The following is a 15,581-nucleotide window of genomic DNA, read 5'->3' on the forward strand; positions in this document are numbered from 1 at the left end:
GGCAGCTAAGTGAAGAAAAAATCTAGTTCTTTTCTGCCATCTAGTGAACATGGAATGTTTCAGAGCTCCAAGAACCCTAGATTAAGGAAACCATGATTTAGAATTGTTGGAAGAAATATTCATTTGGGTTCAATTCCAAGTGGGCAGAAAAACACTGGAAACATGGAGGCTGATTGGAAAGATAGTGTATTGGTGAACCAGACCACATGGGTTTTTGATCCTGGGCAGCAGAGCACATGGAGTGGAGAGTGAGAGGTATTATACCCTCTCTTGGGCCTTGTCCTTGAGCTTCTTGTTCCTGTGGCAAGGGCATGTATTATGTTGGTTGTTGTCAGACTCCCATGGGGCTATGTAGGGGTCATAACTAACTTTGTCTGAGTTCCCAGGTTTGGCAGAAACTTGGAGGGTAATGATGTAATGAAGAAGCTTGTGGTCTGAAAGGGTGTTGGCCAATTCCTATTATGGCTTAATGACTTTGTCCTGGTTTGGATCAGGAGTGAGGTCTAATCCTATTATCCTGAGGCTGCAGGCCTGTTGTCTTGTCGATAGGATGGCTCAGTCTTTCCGGGACTATTAACAAAAGCAGGGGGCTGCTTTCCAAGAGCATGTTTCTCCTTTTCTCATCCAGGGAGGTGTAATATTCTGCCTTTTTAACATTTCCTAAAATATTTCACTCTTCTCGGAGAGGGGTGGGTGCTAACTTTCTACAGAATGATATGTGAATCCAGCTGAAAATAATGTCTGGTATTTCAGACAATTCTAATATGTCATGCTAAAAAAGAATAAGTTAATCAGCTGAATAATATCTGTTTATGAATAACTGATCAAATAAGTCTAAGTTCACTTCCTATTCAAGCTGCCTTCTTCAACAGCTTTGCAATCAAATTTATTTATGGGACACTTCAATAGTCCAGAATAGTTGGAAACAGCTAGAAGTAGAGACATTTTGCTTTTAGTCATAAGGTGTCATACTGATGTGTTTATACTTTCCCCTGATTTCTGTATCAAATTCAGCTTTATAAGATTCTTACCGAATAAATGTAACCTTTACTCGAGTAATTTCGGACTTGGTTGATGTGTTAGGATCATTGGAAAGCTGTATTAATTGGTGTACAAGAACATCCTTATGTTGATCCGAGAGTCCTTTAAAATTTTGTCCTTGAAACGTGCCTTAAGGAGCACCATTAATCCTTTCCTATCATTCATTAGAAACCTGTAAACAGTTTCAGAGCTCTACCTTGATAATGATGGTGGAATACATCCAAGACAAATCTTTAATTAACAGCAGGTGGTAACACCTAATTGACCTTGCTTATGCTCAGAAGCTAAAAGGCATGGTTAGTAGTTAGATGGACCCTCCTGGGCATAGTAGAACTAACTCTCTACAGTGACAGAAGGCGGGAGTAAATTAAAAAAGGAGAGGAATGCAAGGAATTGGTCAAACAAAAATCACAATTGTTTTTGCTCATCTGCATGAATGTCTCTTAACAAATCATGGTTAAACAATGGCATAGAGGTATGAAAGATGATCCATATTTTTGCAGCCCCAGAAATATGCCTGGAGCCTAAGGTCAATATTTTGCTTGTATACTTTGTGTTTATCCTATTTTCAGGCGCAAAATAGGTGTAGTTAATTTTTTTTAACCAACCTCTTTTGTATCTTAACCTCTACTCCTAATTGCTATACTATGCTGCCCTTGAAGGCAAATTTTTTAAAAATGTGTAGCTTTTAACCACAAAACTGACCTTCCTCTACCTTTGGGTGACCGTAAGAACTCAGACACAGCTTAATAATTGACAAACTCCCACACATTCTTATTTTAAAAGTTAATCAAGTTAAATATTTAAATGTTTAACAAATGTAATCACTTGATGCATAGGAAATCACCAACTTTTCATTTCTGACTCTTCATGAATCACACCCTATTTCTAGCCACAGACCAGAACTATCATAAGCCTGTCTCCCGCGAGGCATGACTTTAAACATTGATAGTATCTGAGAAGTCCTGAATGATATCATTTCTTGCCAAGTTTACAAAAACAATTTTAAAAAATTCTAAAGGTACAAGTACCAGGAATCAAGTTTAGGTACATTCAAGCCATATGACCACAACATACAATTAGGTGCAACAAAAGAAAGATCTGAACCCAAGCAGGAAAGTTAGTATTAGATGTCCCCTGGCTTGTGGGATGAGAGACATTTTCAGAATAACCAGTGACATCAGTTGTATCTATATGTATGCATGTATGTATGCATTTATTAGTATCCACTTTTATTTTTAAAATAACTCGACAGATCCAACCTATCTTCTTCCTCCTGTTTTCCCCACAACAACCCTTTGAGTTGAGCTGAGCTGAGAAAGAGTGACTGGCCAAGGTCACCAAGCTGGCTTTCATGGCTAAGATGGGACTTGAACTCACAGCCATCTGCTTTCGAGCCTAGTGCCTTAACCACTTGCACTTTTTTTAAAAAAATTGAGGAGTTGATAAGGGCCTTTTATCCTAGGGATCCCCAATCGCCGGGCCGTGGGCCAGTACTGGTCTGTGGCCCATTGGGAACCGGGCCACACAAGCAGTGGATAAGCATCTCAAGCTTCATTTGTGCATGTGTGGGAGGTAGGTTGAGGGCTTGAAACCATCCCTCCCCACCATTGCTGTTGTTCCTTGGAGCCACAAAGGTTGGGGACTGCTGTTTAAGTCCAAACCATTAATGCAGGAATCCAAATTAAACCAAGGCTAATTAAATTAAACCAAGGCTAATTAAACCAACACACGAGCTCACAACTAGCAAACCAGTTCCTCTTCCAGGAACACCATATATTTCACAGTGGTGGGAATATCAGGAAAACAACCATTTCTTGGTAGATTGCTTCAAAGCGGTACATTTTTTTTAAAAAAAAAATCAAGTTTGTTTATTATTTAATCATCTTTTTAAAAACATTGAAAAATATCTGGGGAATTTGGGAAATGAAAAAAGAATAGAAATCCAATTTTGCAGATTTTATTCCTGTGTTTTTGCTTCTTTAAATATGCTCACAAAAGCATAATTGAACAGCACTGATTTTGTAATCCAGGACGGGGTTGTAAATAATCTTGAAACACAGGACGCTACAAAAAGCCAGTTTATTTAGCTTATGCATTGTAAGCACATTATAAAATTCAGATACTATATTGTAAGGAAATAGAGTGAATCATAGTATAGTGGTTGGGGAGAAATTTTGATCAAACATTCACAATTAAACAGTACAAGTTTTCTCAACCTTCATAACTTTAAGGCTGTGGACTTCAACTCTCAGAATTCCCCAGTCAACATGCTATCTTTTGTTGCCAAAAAAGCTAATACAACCCTTGGTTGTATAAATAAGAGGCACAGAATCAAAATCACATGAGGCATTAGTACCACATTATAAAGTCTTAGTACGACCACTAATGTTGCATTCAGTTATGGTCACATTACAAAAAAGTTGATTTTGGAAAATGTGCAGAGAAGAGCAACTAAGATGATTAAAGGCCTGGAGACTAAAACATATGAAGAACAGTTGCGGGATTTGTCTTTGACTAGTCTAGAGAAAATAAGGACTAGGGATGACATGATAGCAATATTCCAGTATTGGAGGGGCTGCCACAAGGAAGAGCGGGATCAACTTATTTTCCAAAGCACCTGAGGGCAGGACAAGAAACAATGGATGAAAACTAATCAAGGACAGAAGCAACCTGGAATTCAGGAGAAACTTCCTAACAGTGAGAACAATTAACCAGTGGAACATCTTGCCTTCAAAAGTTGTGGGTGCTTCATCACTGGGGGTTTTAAAGAAGAGACTGGACAGCCACTTGTCTGAAATGGTTTATGGTCTCCTGCTTAAGCAAGGGGTTGGACTAGAAGACCTCAAAGGTCTCTTACAGCTTTGATTCTGATTCACATTATTCACATTCCAAATATTATATGTATTCCCACATTCCTCAACATAGGTTATTGTTTCACAGTTGAGTAAAATCAAGGCCTAGGTTTGTGTGATCAAATTAGACTCTTAGTTTTTAATTTGATCTATAAAAATGCAACCACTGAACTACCCAGTATCACTGATTAGCTAGTATCTACCATTCATGAAAAAATGTTATAAACATAATAGCTAAATTACAACTGTATCTGACCCTGCCAATTAAGCACATCAACACCACAACAAATTGCTTTATAAATTAATAAAACAATTCCCATTTAAATTTAATTAAAACTAAATATAGTTAATATGATTTTTCTATATTTAATAATTCTCCTCATTTGTCAACTTGAAAAATTACAATTTAGAATAAATCTCCGGGGGAGCAATCCATGGTTTTAGGGTAGATGCAATTTTAAGGCCTCATGCGGCACGCTTCTATTATAAACCAATAGTTGCTATTTTGTTAGAAAGAAAGGAACTATTGAGATGCAAATGTTCTGTACTTCATGTATTTAAGATACATAAATGCAATATCCTCATGTTGTAATGAGGGGGGAGTGTCCATAAAATTGAAGCTCAGCTATTCTTGTTGCCCAGTATTTCACTAGGATAATTTTCAGGAATTCCCAGCAATGACCATGCTAGGTGAGGAATTCTGGGTGCTGGTCTACGCAACAGGAAGGCACCTATATTGGAAAGCACTGACCTAGCAGTAATGGGAACAATACATTTGCACCAATACAACAGCAAATCATAGGTTTAATGGTCCTCTCCTTTGCTGTTCTTGTACTCTTCACCCTTGCATTGCACATTAATTGCAAAAGACTAGCTAGTCATATAATTGCATCCATAGAACAGTAAAATCATAAATGACTTGTCAAGATCACTAGGGGTTCTAACACAAACCTTACTCAAGAAACCAGCACAACTGGCTTATAGAAAGGTCTTTTGAGGCCAACAAGACAGAAATTCCCATCTCTTGATATAATGAAAAGCTGTCCTGTAATCTAAATGCATAATGTATCACAACCTACCCTCCAAGTATAAAGCAAAAGCAATTAAAATCATGCTTGCTTCTGCAAAGTCAGCAATCATTCACATACTTATGGAGAGGCTATCCTGCTCCTTTGCTGTATTTTTTGTATCACCAGAATTTTGGTTTTGCATCCTAAATCATTCCGAAATTGGACAAACCATGAACATGCAAATCTAATGATTCCTTTGTCTTTCCCCAATTTTGGCTGATATGCCAATTGCAACCCTATCTGGGCAAGAGGATTTTTCTACGGTAACTAGAGTATTGAAACATATTCTACAAGGGGCAGCCTTTGAAGACATTGAATCACTTAGTCGTGTACTTGATAGACAGCTATGCAAAGCAACAGTATCACTCAGAAGCTGCAGTTGATTTGAGTGCAGCAATCTATATGATGGCATTCACAGGACCACGCTGTACCTACAATAATTGCCAACAAGCCTCCAGGTTCAATTTAATGTGCTCCCCAAAAGGCCTTTAATGGTTTGATGCCTAGTTATCTGCAAAACTGTATTCTCCCATTAGAATTGACCCAACAGCATAATTTCCCTATCAGAAACCACTCCCAATAGACATGCAGGTGTGTCACAATAAATTTCTTCCAGAAATTATTTGAGGGCTAATTCTGTTTTTATTTCCTTGTAGCCTGGTTTATTCTACATTTCTGGTTTTGGATCTGTATGTATACCTTTATTATACCACTGCTCAAAAAAATAAAGGGAACACTTAACACAATGTAACTCCAAGTCAATCACACTTCTGTGAAATCAAACTGTCCATTTAGGTAGCAACACTGACAATCAATTTCACATGCCGTTGTGCAAATGGAATAGACAACAGGTAGAAAGCATAGGCAGTTAGCAAGACATCCCCAACAAAGGAGTGGTTCTGCAGGTGGTGACCACAGACCACTTCTCAGTCCCTATGCTTTCTGGCTGATGGTTTGGTCACTTTTGAATGCTGGCGGTGCTTTCACTCTAGTAGTAGCATGAGAAGGATCCTACAACCCACACAAGTGGCTCAGGTAGTGCAGCTCATCCAGGATGGCACATCAGTGCGAGCTGTGACAAGAAGGTTTGCTGTGTCTGTCAGCATAGTGTCCAGAGCATGGAGGCGCTACCAGGAGACAAGCCAGTACTTCAGGAGACGTAGGAGGGCAACAATCCAGCATCAGGACTGCTACCTCCACCTTTGTGCAAGGAGGGACAGGAGGAGCACTGCCAGAGCTCTGCAAAATGACCTCCAGCGGGCCACAAATGTGCATGTGGCTGCTCAAACAGTCAGAAACAGACTCCATGAGGGTGGTATGAGGGCCCGATGTCCACAGGTGGGGTTGTGCTTACAGCCCAACACCATGCAGGATGTTTGGCATTTGCCAGAGAACACCAAGATTGGCAAATTTGCCACTGGCACACTGTGCTCTTCACAGATGAAAGCAGGTTCACACTGAGCACATGTGACAGACATGTTCTGCTGCCTGCAACATCCTCCAGCATGACCGGTTTGGCAGTGGGTCAGTAATGGTGTGGGATGGCATTTCTTTAGGGGGCCACTCAGCCCTCCATGTGCTCGCCAGAGGTAATCTGACTGCCATTAGGTACCGAGATGAGATCCTCAGACCCCTTGTGAGACCATATGCTGGTGCGGTTGGCCCTGGGTTCCTCCTAATGCATGACAATGCTAGACCTCATGTGGCTGGAGTGTGTCAGCAGTTCCTGCAGGACAAAGGCATTGATGCTATGGACTGGCCCAGCCATTCCCCAGACCTGAATCCAACTGAGCACATCTGGATCATCATGTCTCGCTCCATCCACCAATGCCACGTTGCACCACATACTGTCCAGGAGTTGGGGGAGGCCTTAGTCCAGGTGTGTGAGGAGATCCCTCAGACCATCCGCCACTTCATCAGGAGCATGCCCAGGCATTGTAGGGAGGTCATACAGGCATGTGGAGGCCACACACACACTACTGAGCCTCATTTTGACTTGTTTTAAGGATAGTACATCAAAGTTGGATCAGCCTGTAGTGTTTTTTTCCACTTTAATTTTGAGTGTAACTCCAAATCCAGACCTCCATGGGTTGCTAAATTTGATTTCCATTGATAATTTTTGTGTGATTTTGTTGTCAGCACATTCAACTATGTAATGAACAAAGTATTTAATAAGAATATTTCATTCATTCAGATCTAGGATGTCTTATTTTTGTGTTCCCTTTATTTTGAGCAGTGTATATATTTCTTGTGAAATTCTGACAGCCTTTTGGATGTGGCATTCTGTAAATGCAAATAAATGCAAATAAGCAGTCACAACCTTCAAATAGTCAAAAATGGAGATGCAATACACAGGAATAAGTAATAACCACCTTAATCCTGTTGCATTCAGTGAGTTTAAGAACAAAGTACTTGGAGAATTTTCTAATTTAGTAAATCTGAATCTTAAAATTCAACAAAAATGCATGCTTTGACGTATCTGACCATTTCACCGATCAGAAGTGGAGCTGCATTGCAATGTTTGTGTAACCGATACTCACACATCTTTAGAAATACAGTAGTTTTAGATACTGTAAAAAATATTGAGGTTACAATTATGACTAAGTATCACAAATTTGTCTTTACAAATTAAATCCACTTCAGTCCTATCTTTTCAATTTTACTCAAATTCTGTGGTGTTATTTTTTGCTAATGAATACATATTGCCATCTACTGTTAGAAAACTGATGTCTTCATCATAACTTTTTCCCACTTAAAATGCAGTTTCAAATGCACATTCAGATTTCACGTTATCCTATGATGGAGCTTTATGCTGGATCAAGTCCATACAATTTAGCATTCTTCACTCGGTTCTGAAGTGATCCAACAATAATTTCATTTATGGCAAAATTGTACTACAGAAAAAAATGTGTTTGCCATTCTCTATACCAGGGGTGTCAAACTCAAGGCCCAGGGGCTGCATCCTGCTCACCAGCTACTTAGATCTGGCCTGCGGGGCCGCTCTGCAAAGAGTGAAGGACTGGCTCTCAGTGTTGCTGCCAGCAAAAACAGCTTGATGGCCACGTGCTGCTCTCCCAAGCTCCCATTTTCACTGGCAGAGGATTGCAGGGGGCTATGGCAGCCAAAAACAGAGCTCAGAAGCGTTTTCGCTGGCAGAGCACTCAGGCCACCACAGGCACCCCCAACACGAATGACATTGAACAGGTCACACACACCCCAGCCCTCCCCCCTCCCGAGATCAAACACAACCCTGATGCAGCTCTCAATGAAATCCAGTTTGACACCCCTGCTCTATACAATCTGGGGTTGTTCAGAAGACAATAGAATTGGTTCCATGCAGGCTTGGGGTTCCTCAGCCCTGGATATAATTTGTGGATAGCTTTGGCACATGCTTTGATTCTGGACTTAAAACCATAATATTAAGAGAGTGAACATATCCAATCTAGCAGGGGTCTTCTTCGTTAGATCTGAAAACGTTATTATATATAACCATTGCTTTATTTTTAAATATGAACAAACTTAGTTGTCCACTGAAAAAATCAAAAGCTGTATCTTTGAAATTCAGAACTTTGCCACAATGAAGCATTAATTTCATAGCTTTACTTACCGGAAACTAAGAAATACTGGGATATTTTTCTGCATAATCATTTGCCAGATGGCCAGCATAAATTCAGTAAGACATTCTAGATATAAGTTTTCCAGCAATTGGCTTGGGTCTGAAATTCCTTTGCCCAGTATTTTGAAGAGAAAAACCGGGACATGAAGACAACTAAAACACAGGTTCTGCAGGTGTATGTCCATTACAGTGGACTAGACAAGATAGATTCTTAAGACTACTTAATTGTTCAAACCACAAGTGTAGCAATGCTACTTATCAGGGGTTATTTTTTTCTGGATAATATGCATGGTGTAACTGTCGCCAGAGTTACCACATAACTATCTACAACTATAGAGTTTACTTTCCCCTAAGCTTAGTTCTGGTCTCCAGTATGAAATACTATGGCTAGCTGGTAATCAATATATAATTTGAAAGAATCACCCCTCTAATCATATCAACATAGCTTTGACTATCAAGTTTTCTTACCATATAGTTCCATTATCAAATTTTTATTTAAGATGTAAAATTTAAATTAGAAAATGTTTTAAGTGAAAAAAGCATTGTCAAAGCACTTACTCCTTCCCCATGTTGCAGTTTTGTTAAGATAGCTTCCACTTCCATTATTTGCTGTTTCACCTCATTCAGTTGTACAGTATATAGTATACCAGTCTACTAACCCATGCTTTTGTAAAAAATAGAAAAGCCTATTTTGAAAATTGCATTGTTTTAAAGAAACAAGTCAATTTTAGACATCTTAAATATTAAGGTAGCAGAAAGAACTTCTCACTTGTGTTCCTTCACAGCCAGATTTAAATGGTAATGAAATAGAAGTAGTGGCTAATAAGAGCATGCTTGCTAACAATTAGAAAACATGAGTTTGCTGGATTTCTCAACTTCGTTAAAAGATACCACTAGATGGCAATAGTTGATCAAACTGAAAACCACATTTTACCAGAAATTGCATCTGGACATATTTATATATTTTTTTAAAAAAAACTGAATGTTTAAATAATTATGCTAATATATAAAACAAGTGACAGAAATTACAAGACAACGCAACTTTATGCACTTTTTCTAAGGATTAATCCCAACAAGCATGTATCGTCTGATAACCTACAGCCTATTCCTATATATTCCTATAAACCCTTGCATTTTGTTGTCATGAGGCATTTTTACTCAGGTGAAGAACTACACCCCATCCAACATTTTTCTTTTAACATGTGAACACATCAGTAATTTATTTTCAAATAGTATATAGATTAATTGAACCAAAAAAAACCTAAGAAAATTGACTTATACAGCAAAAACTATATGCCATTTCCTTCTGTGGAAAAAGTACGCCCACTTGCTTTGCCCTTTTCCTAATTCACCATGCAGATTTCAGCTGTGCAAGGTCTTGAGGTTCCCCCACCATATGCAGTCCAACCATTTCAAGTCATCGCATGTTTTGATGGGATTTAGATTCAGCTTACCCATCCCAGGACCCTCCACTTTCCCCTCATCCATTCCTTTAAGGATTTACTAGAATTAGTGTCATTGTCTTGGAGCAAGGCCCACTTCTGGTCAAACTTCAATCTTCCAAGTTTTGCATTTTCAAGCACTCTCTAGTAAAACTAAAGTAGAAATTCTATGCTGCACTGCTGAGGCAGTAAAGCAGCCCCAAACCATAACATTTCCACCAACACATTTAATTAGTATCAGGTTCTTTTGGTGAAATGGCTTTGGTATTCACAAAATGTCTTCTAGTACTTTGGCTAGATCTTTTCTTTGTTGTCCAGAATATTGTTCCAGGCTTGGTCTACTGTATGTCTAATGTTTATGAGCAAACATGTTACACCCCAATGTTCTTTCTGGACAGCCAAGGTTTCTTTCTGGTGCACCTCCATGAAGATCCCATTTGCGCAGGTTCCAATAGTAGTCATACTTTGACATCAATGACAAGATCTATGTGTAGATCATGTGATAGAATTCTGGGGATCTTCAGAGACTTCTTTGAGCATCAAACATTCTGCTCTTTGAACTTGCTGGGACAGCCCAGCCAATGGACAAATGATTGCTGTCCAATAATTTGATGCTCTTTTTCAATCCCAGACTGAGACATCATTACCTTTTAGTCATTGGAAAAGTTTTTCAATATGGATACAAGAATCCCACAAAGAGAAAATTAAAGTATTTGAGTAAGATAGGTTCCTCCTACACTTTCTAAAGACAACACTGACTTCCCAGAACACATGCAGCCACAAATCAACCCAAGTTTGGCAGTTTATTGTAAGGTGCTAACAAATGTAGAGAACACTTTAATTTAGAAGGAAGCTGGTGGATGTTTTCTGTTCCATGTTTGCAAAAGAACATCAAATACAAGTGTAAGAGGTTGCAAAACAAGTTTTAGGTAATTGTTTTTGTTTAGCAGCACTTAATTATAAGGAAAAAAAAATCGGCTGGATGATTTGAGTTTATGATTCAGGGCTCTGCAATATTCTGGGTATGAAGGGGGAAGGGATTCAGAGCATGTAGGGCACACACATTGCACCTGTTAGCAACTCCTTAAAAAACGTATTTAAGGAAATGCTGACAGATTATATGCACCCCAAATCACCCTTACCCTTTGAATCTAGATCACCGCACAGCCTTTTATGGACTTGCCAGTGCAAGTAACCATCTATTATACCTGAAGCTATTCCTGCAATATTTACAACTGCACAATTCAAAAGCATCTCCAGAACTATCATTTGATCTAACTAGGTTTGTACAGCATTAGAAATTTAGATACCATACTTGTTAAGTTTCCTTAAAACTCTGGTAAGAGCCTTTCAAAACATGGGGGCACTAAATCATTTATTCCATTCTTAATTAGTGGGGGGAAATGAGAATTAGGGAAAAAATATGTGCCAGTTTTCCCCAACTATGATGGAACCACAATTTTAGAAATTTCCTGTACTGTTGCCAGAACAGAAGCCAAGAATCCACCACCTTTTTAAACTTGTCTGTCTTGCAGAATGTTGCTAATGTACTTGTGTTTCCTTACCATATTTCAAAAGACAGGGTGAAAAACCAAGCACCCAGCAATGTATTCATAAGCATTTGCTAAACCTGGATGCCACCTAACTTTGGAGGGCTCCCATTAAAGAGTAAAACAAAAAGATGAAGCAAAATATTTCACAAAGCTCTTCCAGGCCTAACAGTTGTCTCAGAGATGGTCTAAGTACGGGCAGAATCTAAGAAAACCACCAAGTCACCGCCCAGATCAGGGTTGTCCCAAAAGTGGTTTTTCAAAAAGGCAACCTTTTTTTCTCTCCTTCCCTTGACGGTTCGCTGCTCACCCAAGACGCTTCCTCAACTCTTCAGCGAGCTGAGGAAGCTTCTTGGATGAGAAGCGAAACGCCTTAAAGGAAGAAAAAAAAAGTCGAGTTGCCCTTTTGAAAAGGCACTTGTGGGACTCACACCTAGGACATGAAGTACGTCCCCGGGATGCGACACACTCCTTTCGCCTCCTTACCCCTGCGTTGCTCTTGAGGGCCGCATTCGCCGCCTAATCAATGCTAAGCCCCCCTTACAACTGCCGCCCCTCCCCATCAATGGTTGAGCCGGTTCATTCGTCGTCGCCATGCCCGGAAAGCGTAACTGCGCAACCCAAGGAGAGCTGGCGTTCGCCATAGCGCTTGCTTGCTTGGACGACACGTAGCCCTCCCCTTTCTCCCCGGGAACCCGAATTTGGCATGTCCGGACGGCGCCCGCCACACACCCCACTACTCAAGGGCGAGTGGGACAGGGGCCGCCGTCCGTATTTGCTCTCACGCCCGGGCCTTGCGAGCACTTTTTCCCCCGCCGTCCTCCGCCTTTCGGTGAGACTCGCCTCCCCCGAGGCAGGCAGGGCTAAACCCTTCGCGGCAGCAGCGGCCCGGACCAAGCTGACCGCGGCCTCGAGCGGGGGCGGCGGCGCCGGCTCGGGAGCCGAGCACGCTCGAGGCGGAGAAAGGAGGGAACCGACGCGTGGCCGGCTAGCGGAGGAGGAGGCTTCCCCCGAATCGCTGACGTTTTTTCTGAGCTTCGGTTCGCTGAAAGTCAGCGAGTAAAACAGCGAACGAGGCCAACCGCCGTCGGAGACAGCGAGTTAGGGTTAGTGAAGAAGGGAAACCTCCCAACCGCTGCCGGTTTCCGCCCGCCTCCGGAGTTTAAATACCTTTCCTCCGCAGCGTCCCATTGGTCAGCGAGCGAGAATGCCTTGTTTCTCATTGGTGCGAGGCGGGTGACGACATCAGTTTTTTTTTCTCTCTCTCGTGTGCTTTTTTTTTTTTTTTTTTGTAACGGAACTTGCCCGGGCTTGAGTTTTTTTTTCCTGCAGAGCATGTTGGTTGGAAAATCCCGGGTTTTGCTTTGCACATTTTAAAGTTGCCAAGATTGTTCTACAAGCTCGTGCTTTAAATCGCGAGAGGGGCATGTTAGTCTGCCGTAGACACGAGCCTCCTTTTCCCGACTAACACGTTTTTTTTAAAGCATAAGCTTTCGTGCCCTTTTGTTTCAAGTGCCTTTTCTAGCACAGTACAATGCAATGCAATGTAGCACAATGCAATGCTATGAAGCGCAATGCAACGCAATGCAGCACAATGCAATGCAATGCAGCACAACGCAATGTAATGCAATGCTCTTCTATGCCATGAACTTCCATGCAGTGCACTATGCTCTGTACTTCTATGCTGTGCACCGCTATGCTATGCATTGCTATGCTAAACACCTCTATATAACGCACTGCTATGCTCTGCGTTACTGTGCCAATATTTTTTTTAAATGTTCCTGGTCCAGAGTTTCTTCTGGTAGAAGGACAGCTCTACATGTTTGTTAAAAAGATAAATGAATACTGTGATGTAGCACCTCATGAAGAGCTGCAGGGCAAGAAAGTTCATGACTTTTCATAAAATGTGTTAGTGAGAAAATGTGCTACCAGATTCCTGTTTTGATGAAGGGATGAGGAGGGAGAGTTCGTTTTGCTTAGCCTTGGTGTCTGTGGGCATAATGGAAGTATAAATGCCTGATTTCTCTTCCTCTCTGGTTGGAGATTCTGGAAGTTGGGAATCCAGGAGACCTCTACAGTGCTAAATTAGGGAAGGCTAATCTATGGCAAACCCAAAATCCAGACTTCTATAGAAGTGATGGATTACAATATCAGGCCTGGGAAAAGCTGATATCAGTCAGTTCAGCTATTGAAAAAAGGCAGATGTTAAAATGAGTGATTTCTTTAAAAAGCAGCAGGCAGCACCAACTGGCACAGTGAAGGGTGTAACTTCAGAAAGTGTCAGTGTTTCTCCACTGAGGGAAGACCCCCTTCTAGAAGAATGAAATATCTTGACAAAATATTTCTCAAAATATTGAAAAGGCAGAATGTTATAGTTTCTTGGAAACATGTTTCTTTTTACAGGCAGGAAGCAGACTCACTCTTAATAGCCCCCACCTTTCTTAAAGCCCTCAGCAGATGCCAGCACTGAAGAGATAAAGAGATACAGTAGCTAGCTCTATTCATAAGCAAATCCTCTGCAGCAAGGTCTGAGCAAAGGTAAGATTAAGCCCTCAGCCATAATAGGAATCGTCCAACACCCTTTCCGAACACAAGCTCCTTCATTGCATTATCTCAGTTGTACCACGCCCTCCAAACTTCAGCCAAACCTGGGACAACCCACAGAGCCAGCTATGACCCCTAAAACAACCAATAGAATACATGTTTTTGCACAGGAACAGGAAGCTCAAGTTCAAAGCCCAAGAGAAGGTATAAATACCTCTCATTCTCAACTCCATGTGGTCAGCTGCCTAGAACCACCCATGTGCTTACACTTCACCATTAAACCATCTTGCCAATCAGCCTCCCATGTTTCTAGTGTCTTTCTCCCGGCTTGGAACTGAACCAGATGGATATTTCTCCCAACACCACTGTCTCAACTTTCAGATGTATGGACAATTTCCCAACTTCTCAGCAATTGCTGTGCTGGCTGAGGGATCCTGGGTACTAAAAACCACGCATTACGAATTTGCCAAGGTTGGGAAAGACTGGTAGCATAGAGTTGCCATATTTCTCTTGTGAAACATATGGCAACAACAGGAAATTCGAGCAAAAGTTGCCCAAGTTTGGGAAGAAAGGATGAAAAGTTACCAAGTCTCAGTTTTAGGCATAGGTGTAAACTGAGAAGGGTTTTGCAATCCTGTTGTGTAAGGATGGGTTATCTGTGACTATATGAGCTTTTTAAGTCACCCTTTATGAACCATAACATGTTCCCAAGCCTGTTCTGATAAAATGGAAACTGAAAGTGTCTTGTTGTCATTTGGGGATTAAACATTAAGCCCTAAAACCAACATCACAGTTTTAAAAACAGACACAGCACAGAACTTCCCATCAAGTCTAATCCTAACATATATGATGTGTCTCTTTCCCCATCTTGCAGTTCTCAACCCCAATCCCAAATTTTGCCAGGCCCTTAGTCAAAGGTTGCCTATTTCTGCTTAAATGCTTTTCAAACACTTTGTTTTGTCTTCAAAGGAAATTTCAACCAGTAGATGCTGCTAGATGACTTATTTGCCTCTGACAACTTTCCACAGTTAACTCCAATCACTTCTCATCCATTCTTGAGTGGATAGAAAACAAGGTTGGCTTAAAATTGGTTGCCCCCATCTTGCCTCTGTTAAGTCTGTTCTGACTCCCTGCCAAATGGTAGCGTACTGATTTTGTGTGTGGCAAATGTGATAGTTGGTTGAACCTTTAAGCTTTGCTGTTTTCCATCAGGTTATCAGCTGATAGAAAAAAACATTTGCCAGTCACAGCGCTCCTGTGCCACCTTATCAACTCTCCAAGATGTTGTGAATAACTGGAATAAAGTTAAAACAAAATAGATTAAAGTGTGAGAAAGCTCTGTCATGAACAAGGTTTGTTTTCCTTTCTTTTCTTTTTTTAATGTAGACCACAAATGCTAACTTCTGCATTCCTCTTTTGTCTTTGTTTGGGAAGCAGAGGGAATAGGATTGGTTCCTCCATTT

This window comes from Notechis scutatus, chromosome 4 (genome assembly GCF_049901735.1).
Source record: "Notechis scutatus isolate UNSWTSFEM ecotype Mainland chromosome 4, rNotScu1.2, whole genome shotgun sequence".
In the NCBI taxonomy this organism is placed as follows: domain Eukaryota; kingdom Metazoa; phylum Chordata; class Lepidosauria; order Squamata; family Elapidae; genus Notechis; species Notechis scutatus.